Source organism: Doryrhamphus excisus, linkage group LG16 (assembly GCF_037039965.1).
Source record: "Doryrhamphus excisus strain RoL-2023G ecotype Guam linkage group LG16, RoL_Dexc_Guam_v1.1, whole genome shotgun sequence".
Taxonomy (NCBI): Eukaryota; Metazoa; Chordata; class Actinopteri; order Syngnathiformes; family Syngnathidae; genus Doryrhamphus; species Doryrhamphus excisus.
In genome coordinates, this window is record NC_136372.1 from 12,305,771 (window position 1) to 12,316,493 (window position 10,723).

Genomic DNA, 10,723 nt, shown 5'->3' on the forward strand with positions numbered 1-10,723 from the left:
TTTTTCGCATAACCTTGACGGTCCCGATGACGAGGATAGCCGAGCTCAGAGCTTCAGGTTGTGCAGGGGTGTCAAACCGTACCTGGTGATGTGGAGATGTTGCAAGGGGGGTATCCCTCATGTTTTGGTCATTTCAACAGGACAATGCTACAGTTCACAATACAATGATTTTTTTAGTGGTTAGCATGCAGGCCTCATAGCTAAGAGACCCGCATTCATTTCCAGCCTCGACCATCTCTGTGTGGCATTTGCTTGTTCTCCCTGTGCATGCGTGGGTTTTCTCCGGGTACTCCGGTTTCCTCCCACATTCCAAAAACATGCTAGGTTAACTGGCGACTCCAAATTGTCCATAGGTATGAATGTGAGTGTGAATGGTTGTTGCCCTGGCGACCAGTCCAGGGTATACCCCGAGTCTTGCCCGAAGACAGCTGGGATAGGCTCCAGCACCCCCCCCCGGACCCTCGTCAGGATAAGCGGTAGAAAATGAATGAATGAATGCTTTTTTACAAGAAAATAATCATTAAATCCCAAATTTTACATGAAATTGACATAAAATAAAAAAAACTATTTCCTATTCTTATCATTGCTTCTGAAAGTTCTCATCAGCCCTGTGGTTGCGGACCTCTGCATTTATCCTGTGGAAGGCTGCTGAAGTTCAGCCTATCATAGGCTATCACAGTTGAAACCCCAAATCAAATCAAATGTACCTCTTTTTAAATAAAAGGTGACATCTGATCCCAGTTTGTCCGGAAGCTTTCATCAAAAAGGAGCTACAACACTCTTTCATAATGCACGTAGCCACATTAGCAGCAGGTGAACTGCAGCGGCTCACTGACACCCGGGGGTGTACTAAATGAATCAGGAGGTTAACCTCAAGTGTCTCTGCTAGCCACTGTGTTGGGGGCGCTTGCCTCGCTATCATTAATATAAAATTACTTCAGAGACAGTAATAGCCACTAGTCAACCAAATGCTATATTTTATGAATGGCAGTGCATTAAGAACTCCAAACACTAATATTACACCAAGACCTATTTTGCATGGCAGTATTATTTTTTTAAATAAACAAAAAGAAAACATTCATTCATTCATTCATTTATTTTCTACCGCTTTTCCTCACGAGGGTCGCGGGGGTGCTGGAGCCTATCCGAGTTGTCTTCCGGCGAGAAGCGGGTTACACCCTGGACTGATCGCCAGCCAATCACAGGGCACATATAGACAAACAACCATTCACACTCACATTCATACCTATGGACAATTTGGAGTCGCTAATTAACCTAGCATGTTTTTGGAATGTGGGAGGAAACCGGAGTAAACGGAGAAAACCCACGCAAGCACAGGGAGAACATGCAAACTCCACACAGAGATGGCCGAGGGTGGAATTAAACCCTGGTCTCCTAGCTGTGAGGTCTGCGCGCTAACCACTAGTCCGCCGTGTCGCCAAAAAGAAAACTTAAATGATGAAATATTTATACCAGAACACCTTTGTGTACCTGTACAAGGACTATTTCTATCTACTAATGCTATTTCATGGTTGAATACAGCCTCAAGTTTGTTAAATAATGTGCATAGGTCAGCAATTTTTACTTTTTTTTTAAACTTAAATTAAGCATTTTCATTCTTATAAATGGTTAAGTGTCAGGTTGAAACTCCTGTGACACTTGTAAAAACACTTAAACACAGAAGAGACAGACAGCAACATCCAAAGTTTCTCACAGCTAGGAGAGTGAAACAACCTACCCAGTGACATGCCGCTCCTCTCTTTTTATTCTCTTTTCGGGGGTCCCTACTACATGGCCGTGCAACTCTAAGGGGGGGCGCAAGGGGGAAGGCAGTTGCACAAGCTGTATTTGTTTGTCTATGTGTGTGTATGTGAAAGTAATTACTTTAATTGTTTTATGAGTTCTTATCTTGACACATTCTTGCAGGATCAACAACATCTGAAGGGTCGCTGTTGGCACATCCAGGCACCTCCAGAACCTGGGGGTCACTGGGGGTCTCTGATCATGAGAACATTCCTTCTTCAGCACATTCAAACACTTTCTATTGTCTAAGCAAATGGATATAAGGGTGATAACTGACACTATATTCATTGTATCTACATTTTATTCTAACATGAAGTAAACTAAAATACAAGTGTCAGTAATGTTACTGTAACATTTGGTGAGACACACAAGCACCAGACCTTTGCAGGCACAATAATCTAAAGCCTACAGCCGGTTTACGTGCAAAAGAAGACAAAACACACGTAGCGGTGTTATGTTCCCACACAAAATAAAACTCTTCCTGTCCACCCCACATCAAGGTCCCCCAGCACAGGAAGACATTTACAGCAACACACATGAGTGCAATGAAATGAACACAATAATAACATTTGTGTTCCCTGTAGGGGCATGACGGGAAATAATTGAGAAGTCCTGTTTCAGACTGATTTGTTGTTATTTTTTTTTAACCATTTCACCGAGTTCCACTTCCCCGCCTCCACTGCCGAGTGGGTACTGTGGGCTGGCTAATGTGTGTCTCAGTGGGATTGTCAGGGTGGGAGTGGAGATGGGGCTGCAGCGTTGTGGAAATGAGAAATCTGCCTGTTATCGGGTCGTTATAGTTTACAGCACTGAGGATGTCTGTCCCTTGGGTCTACTCTCCTTCAGGCCACATACTCTGCTGCATTTGTCAGTCCATACCCCTACCCCCCCAACCCCCCCTCGGATTCTTATGCCGTACATATTGACTGGGGAGTGACAGAATATGGCGAAGGGAATGTCGGTAAATGATCGTTCTGTTTGCGAATAACCTAAAAAATAAGTCAACCAAAATGCACTGTACAAATAAAGCTCGTCCATGCAAAACGACAAATCGACTGCACGGATGGATGCGAGCCTTGGCATCAAACTTGATACAGATGAATGCCTTCCTTTACATTTACCGCATACTACCACTGAACACGTCTCATTTAAATTATTCACGTATCGATTCAGTGTCAGTAAAGCATCAGAAGGTCAATCGTGCAAGATGTGGGTCAATGTATACAATTCCGTACATGGTGTGACTCACTAATATACCACTTTTAGCAGTACAGTGTAGGAACTTGAATGCACCATAGTTGTGTGCAGTGACAATACACAGTGACTCCGATTCCAGCTGTTAATTTGATCATCTTACTTGATCTATCAAAAAGCGGGGGATCTACTCCATGATTAGCGTGTTTCAAAATACACCGCTTAATTCCTCTACGTAAGACAACTGTGCAGTTACATGCAACATTACATACGTATGATCAATCCCTGGAGGCCACATGAGTGCACAAGAGGCATTTGCAATTTTGAAGCCCATCATGGAAATACACACTGCACGGACACATGCATGCATCCTCTTAACAGAACACACAGTTCCTATACACCCCCCCCCCCCCAGTACAATATTGTACTGCTCGGTATCATTATGCTGAAGGCTCCAGCTGTGGTCTCCAGTTCATTAATCAGCCCCACAACAAAGAACCAAATTCCTGCACTATCCTTTGTCTTTTTCTCTGGCCCAGCCCACTCAACCTTGAGAAAATCCTGCAGCTTAATTAGCGCCATGTTCCTTTATTGCTACACCGTTAAGCATGTTACATGTAGGGATGTCAAAGTTAACAGAAGCTTCCTTAACAGGACTATTTTTTTCCCATCAAAAATATGCTTGTGCTTGTCCTGTTCAATGCTCTGTCTATATCGTAGTAGCAGTATGGGCATGACATATATGACATACATTATAGTGATCTAATTTATCTTATCCATTATGTATTGTGGGCTGCATGGTGGACATGTGGTTAGCGCACAGGCCTCACAGCTAGGAGACCCGAGTTCAATTCCACCCTCGGCCATCTCTGTGTGGACATTCCACAGTCCAAAAACATTCTAGGTTAATTGGCGACTCCAAATTGTCCATAGGTATGAATGTGAGTGTGAATGGTTGTTTGTCTATATGTGGCCTGTGATTGGCTGGCCACCACGCCTCTCAACTGAAGACCACTGGGATAGGCCCGAGCGGTAGAAAACGAATGAATGAATATTACAACTATGAGAGGACGAACATCAAATGAAAAGTACAAAATGAATACAGAGTCACCATCCACCAGTACAAGCCTGGACCTGGACAAGCCTTTGTTTTTCCACAGAGGTGCACCTCACAAATGTACACATTAGCAATGAAAAAGGTCAACTCAATATTTGTGACCAAATATGAGGTGAAAGAAAATAGGGGGAAATACATGGCAATAGTATATCTGTACCGCATGGGTGTGTTCAAGGACCATCAAGCAAAGTTGGACAAAACTCTACTCACATTAAGCATGCAAAAACTGCAGGATTTCTAACAGTATCTTATTTTTGGAACACAATTTTCAAAATATTCCCACATTTAGTGTATTATATATTTAAAGTATTTTGTATTTATAAGTATATATTTATATATACTTATTATTGTGTAAGTTTTCCTATTAGAAATGAATTACCAATTTAAATGCTGGTGGAAAAGTCACTTAAAATGTTCTATAACTGAATCACTTTGTGACTTCAACAGTGATGGCACGACTTGGTTGATAAAGTATGTGCTTCCCAATCCAAAAGGTGCCTGGTTCAATTCCTGCTTATGCATTCATCATGTTGTATACAGTTAGATTACATCAGAGAGAAGTCACCATCGTCTCTCTGTCGTAAACCCGGTAAAGGCTAGCAAACAAAGATTGACTCAGCCCCAAACAACGTAACCTAATGGTGACCTAAGACTTTTGCACGGTACTGCATATGTGAATGCCGTGACAAAATACACCACTTGACAGATGTGAACAAGGTAGTCCAAATGTCAAAGTGGGACTCGGGGCTTGTGTAGCAGGTGTTCCCGGCTTTTACAGTTATTGGGAAATAAATTCCATCTCATGTGATTTCATTTTCTGTGCTGCAGTTTGCTCATATCACCCCCCCACCACCACCACCATTTATACGGGATCCCATGAAGCCGCTCCTTGCTCATGTTGGCCTGCAATAAAGCCTTCAGGCAACGGGAAATGATGCATGTTATTGTGAACACACCAGATGGGGTCCCGAAGCAGAGAACATGGGTGCAGAGCAGCAATCGCTTCATAATGAGATGGTAATAGATTCAATTTCATAGGTAAGGGGTGGGATGGTGGCGGAAGCTCACTTTTGTGGTTGACAGTGGCTGGTAACAAAACAGCATGGAAGTACATTTGTATATCCGTTTTTGTTTACATACAATAAAAAAAAGTATTGTGACCTGATATGCAGGGGACGCAGTGTCATCTGCCCCTCCACCGGAGAAAAAAATTCAAACCCAGATCTTTCAGATCCTATTTCAGAACTCATTTTCATCAGTCCAATCAGAGTTAAATAACAACAAAGGGGCATGAAATGAAATAGACTTCAAATGTGCAGCACACTGAGGCTGTGACAAAGATCCAAGCATCCAGGCCTGGTGCCCCAGGCTGCAGAGATTTACTGTAAAACACCCACATGCTGAAGTGGGGCGCCTCATTAGGTAGGGCATGCACAGCCGGGGGTTTATGATGAAGGGGGGATACTTTTTTTTTAAATCCAAAAATGATACGGTTTTTTTTTGGCTTGGGAAACTTTGACAATCAATCTCACCGCACAAACTTGCAGCAAGGTGAACACAAGCTAAATTTATTATTGGAATTTGTCTTTGGAATTGCAAGCATCAAGATTTGGCACTTTGGAGTACGGCAGTTAAATTATATATTCATTCATTCATTTTCTACCTAACCTCACAAGGGTCGCGGGGGTGCTGGAGCCTATTCCAGCTGTCTTCGGGTGAGAGGCAGGGTACACCCTGGACTGGTCGCCAGCCAATCACAGGGCACATATAGACAAACAACCATTCACACTCACATTCATACCTATGGACAATTTGGAGTCGCCGATTAACCTAGCATGTTTTTGGAATGTGGGAGGAAACCGGAGTACCCGGAGAAAACCCACACATGCACGGGGAGAACATGCAAACTCCACACAGAGATGGTCGAGGCTGGAATTGAACGCAGGTCTCTTAGCTGTGAGGCCTGCGCACTAACCACTAAAAAATCATTCATTCATTTTCTACCACTTTTCCTCACGAGGGTTGCGGGGGGTGCTGGAGCCTATCCCAGCTGTCTTCGGGCGAGAGGCAGGGTACACCCTGCACTGGTCGCCAGCCAATCACAGGGCACATATAGACAAACAACCATTCACACTCACATTCATACCTATGGACAATTTGGAGTCGCTAATTAACCTAGCATGTTTTTGGAATGTGGGAGGAAACCGGAGTACCCGGAGAAAACCCACGCATGCACGGGGAAAACATGCAAACTTCACACAGAGATGGCAGAAGGTGGAATTGAACTCGGGTCTCCTAGCTGTGAGGTCTGCAAGCTAACCACACAACCACTGTGCAGCCCGAAATTATATATCATATATAAGTTTTATATATGTCACTTTTATTGCAAATGATTCAAAATCAGAGAAGAAAGTTAACAACAAGCGATGAGGAGCGTTTGAAGGAGAGAAAGCACTTTTTTCACCATTTTTCCAACGTGAACCCAGGAAAATCAGGGACTATTAATATTATTTTTTAAATGTGTCAAGCATATTGATCTCTAATAATCTAATAATTTGTGCTGAAGTATAGATTATCATTTTCTGACATGACTTTATTGTGCGTCGGTCCTCCTTATGTCCTGTTTTACATTCTTATTTTGCGAGTGCTTCCTTTTTTGTGTTGTTTTCCCTCATCTTTCTGTCATCTTTCACACTCCTGTCTCTGCGTCCTTGACGTGACACCAACATCATTAACACATTGCTTCACAGAGCCTCTGTTTCAATGCTAATACTGTCAAAAGGCAAAAGGTGTCATTTTTAAATCTAATGTTTAATTTCTCAACTGCACCTGTTCATGCATCATCCTCCCCTCTCTTCTTCTGCATAATGTATGAGGCTATTTCACACAGAGAGCCATTACTCTCCCGTAAGGTCGCCATTTATACGAGGGATTCCTATGCCGATATGATCAGCGTGGGGCTCGTAAATCCACATTTATGGAAACATTGTCCACTCATTCAGATGTTAAATGTGCAATCAGTGCCCACTCTGTGATAAAGCTGTGGTGTTGGACTGTCGCCATGCGAGTGTGAGAGTGTTACTATCGGACATCGATAGTTAATTATTAAGAGTGGAAGGCGGGCAATCAACATGATAATGCAATAAATTGTAACGCTTATTACAAAATGACAAAACTTAACTCATGAACTTAACTCAGTATCAAAACAATAAGGATATACTTGTATAGTTACATTATGCTTTTTCCACTTTTTTGACCTACAAATGTAGTTAGCGTGTACTATTCTTGTGTTAAACGATACCAAAGTTTCAGATAATAAGGTTTGGGCATTTGTAGTATATATGGACATGGCTGTAATCCAGATAAATCTTTACTTCCGGATCGGATTCAGAGAAAAAAAAATATATAAATCGCTGCAACACAAAACGGAAGTCCTTTTCAGCACTCGGGAGTGTGACCAACCACAGTGGTGTGGGTGTGCCTGTAGGCAGGCCGTGGGTAAAATACATTAAAACGGACCATTTTCGCAGGAAGTAAGAAATTCAGCTGAATAGGTGCAGATTCTAGAAGAAATAGAAAGCTTTCTGTGCTGGTTATTGTGTGTAGCTGCTCTATAGGACCATACAACTCAATACAAAGGGCCAAAAAATGAGCATAATAGGTCCGCTATGAGTAAGATTACCAAGACCGAATAACACAACATAGACTTCGGATGTATAGTGACCAATATGCCTGACTTACATTACTGCTAGTAACTGCTTACGAATGGCTAATTTCCACTGGTGATCAGCAGTAGGCAATTGCTTGTAAAGTTAGTGCTCTTCTCCGATTTTGAATCAGCATTTGCAATAAAAGTAAGAAATTATTACATTTGGCTTCAAAAAATGTCAGTTTTGTGTGATATCGTACTATTTAGAAAGCGCAAATGCAGAAATGAAAGCATTATTGGTCCTACAGGACTAACAATTGTGCATTATCATTGGTATATGGTTCCTTATTCTAGTCAGCGCAGCTCTCTAGAATACATGTACGCTGACAGATGCTTTAAGTGGGAGCGAGTGTAGTCTTCATAGTGTATGCAACAGCGAACAACTTCATGTTGCACTCATCTGTTCTTGTGAGGAGACGGTTAAGAAAAGGGAAAGGGTTAACAACAGTTAGCAAGTCGCCGCGTCCTTCTATTAAGAAGCGTTTGATAGAGCTGGCGTGGCGAAACAGGCGATAAAAGCACACAGCGGCCATCTGCGGCTGTCTTGTACGTCCAGGATTTGATCCTGATTTGACTCAATGATGAAGTTACACTGACATCAGGCTACATTCAGGCCTTTGCATGGGTCACACACACACAAACACACACACACAGTGTGGCTCACAGTCGACATGCCGCAAGATGACAACTCCACTGAAATGAATCAAACCGACATTTAGAAGAGGGCTTCTATGCATCACATAAAAAGGAAGTGAAAACGTATCAGAGCATAACTATATAGTACTTCCTATTGTTGGTAGTAATCCATTCCATAAGGTCCCGGGCCCCGGTTTTTAGGGGCCTCAGGCCCTGTCAAGCATCAATTTAAAAGAGTTTCCTGTAAATTTCCCGTATTGATCCACTAGATTACAGTCATTACTAATAATAAAGGAGAAAACATGGCATATCAAATGACCTGAAGTGCTAAGTGACTGATTTCATTCAAGACGAAAACAGTCGTCTACAGTTCTATTTGGAAGTCTTTTGATAAATGAGACTTTCTGTTCAGTTCTTTAGTTGAGGAATTTCAGCTCCTGGGTAATAAACCTCGTTTAAATTCAATTTGGTGGGATTACTTCATTCATACGGCACGCTTGAAAACCTCCTCATCCCTGGATTGCGATGCGGTGCTCTTTTTGACATCAGATCATTTGGCTAAGGGCTTTTCTCTGTGTCTCTTAGTGGAGATGATGTCATTCGTCTATGATAATCCTTCCAACATCCTTCACTTAAGCCTGCTTCCACAGAAAGCACATCATGGGAATAGGGGCGGTGCATCTGTGGAACCGCTGCTGCAGCGCCAACCAAACATCAAGCACTACCGTTTCTCATCTCATTAAGCTCCCGGCGACATACAGTATCATGATCGCATTCATTCCGAGGTGGTATGTTGTGTGCGTACAGTATATGCATTTATGTGTGTGTGTTTATGTGACAACGGCTGCTATGAAAAGATAGCATTTCCCCCCGGCATGCCGGTGACCTTCTTAATGAGCATCTTCGTCATATTCAAACAGAGCAAAGAACCCCCCCGTGGTGCTTCCGCTTCACAAACATCCTTCATGCACGTTGTATGGCAATGAATGTGATACTCTTCATGTAAATACTGAAAGGAACAGCAAGATATTCTCTGAATTAGGGGTGCTCCGATCAGGGTGACGATTCCAATACCGATCACTCATGAGTGAAATCAGTCGATATCGATCATATAGATTAAATGTACATTTTTAAATTGATATATCACTGGTGAATCTTACGGGAAAAGAAGCAACTTCTATAAGGAGACTCGAACAGGACCCCCAGGCGTCGCGCAGCGGGGCCCCCCCGAGTGCTATCCACCTTAGACCTCCGACTGCCACAATATCAATGTGCCACCCCGGCGAGATATTTCATGTTTTGCAGGGTGCAAAATGTATATGACAGTCACAAATGACAGTTAAGTCCCACACAGCGGACATGATTGTTTTGGGTTGGGCACACCTTGCACAGGGTGAAGGCGTGGAAAGGGTGGGAGACGCTCGCTACAGGTTGCAATACTCCGAGCCAGAGGTGACAGGCTTTTGCGATCACGTTCTATTTCATGGAAATCAACCGATTTTGATCAGTGGCCGATCGATGGGAGCATCCATCATGTGACTTTTTTATCTGAGCGACCTGAGACTGAAGGTAGGTGGATTATCTTGTGTGAATACGCAAATAGGACCACTTATCCCCACGAGGGTTGTGGGGGTGCTGGTGCCTATCCCAGCTGTCTTTGAGCGGGAGGTGGGGTACACCCTGGACTGGTTGCCAGCCAATCACAGGGCACATATAGACAAACAACCATTCACACTCACATTCATACCTATGGACAATTTGGAGTCGCCAATTAACCTAGCATGTTTTTGGAATGTGGGAGGAAACCGGAGTACCCGGAGAAAACCCACGCATGCACAGGGAAAACATGCAAACTCCACACAGAGATGGCCGAGGGTGAGATTGAACTCCGGTTTCCTAGCTGTGAGGCCTGTGTGCTAACCCGCTAACTTGACCTATTGGAAGACAATATCCCTAATTACGCACACGGGGGCATGATACTGGGCCTGATACCAGACAAACCATGTAATGATCTTATTATCACATACTATTTAATCATGAGCTTATTATCACGTACTATTTAATATTTACTATTATACTAATATTTACTATACTATTTACTATTTAACCGCTGACATGTTGACAGAGCACAGATGGCAGCAAAACAAATGCAAGTGTTCACGCTCGTGCGCTGTTCTCTGATTGGTTGTTTCACAGGCACGAAACCAGAGCAGCGTGCTCTGAGTGGACAGCTACGGGGGCTGATACTGGACATGGTTAAACTC

The 10,723-nt window shown here is 43.0% G+C and overlaps 1 protein-coding gene across 1 annotated transcript in view; it reads right to left on the reverse strand.

Annotated features, from left to right (window-relative positions):
• plppr2a (phospholipid phosphatase related 2a) overlaps positions 1-1,758 on the reverse strand; it is a 66,444-nt gene extending 64,686 nt beyond the window's left edge. The window contains exon 1 of the mRNA XM_058050448.2: positions 1,739-1,758. The gene's annotated coding sequence lies outside the window, so the exon portion shown is untranslated. The remainder of the gene's footprint in view (positions 1-1,738) is intronic.
• Between the last annotated feature and the right edge of the window lie 8,965 nt (positions 1,759-10,723).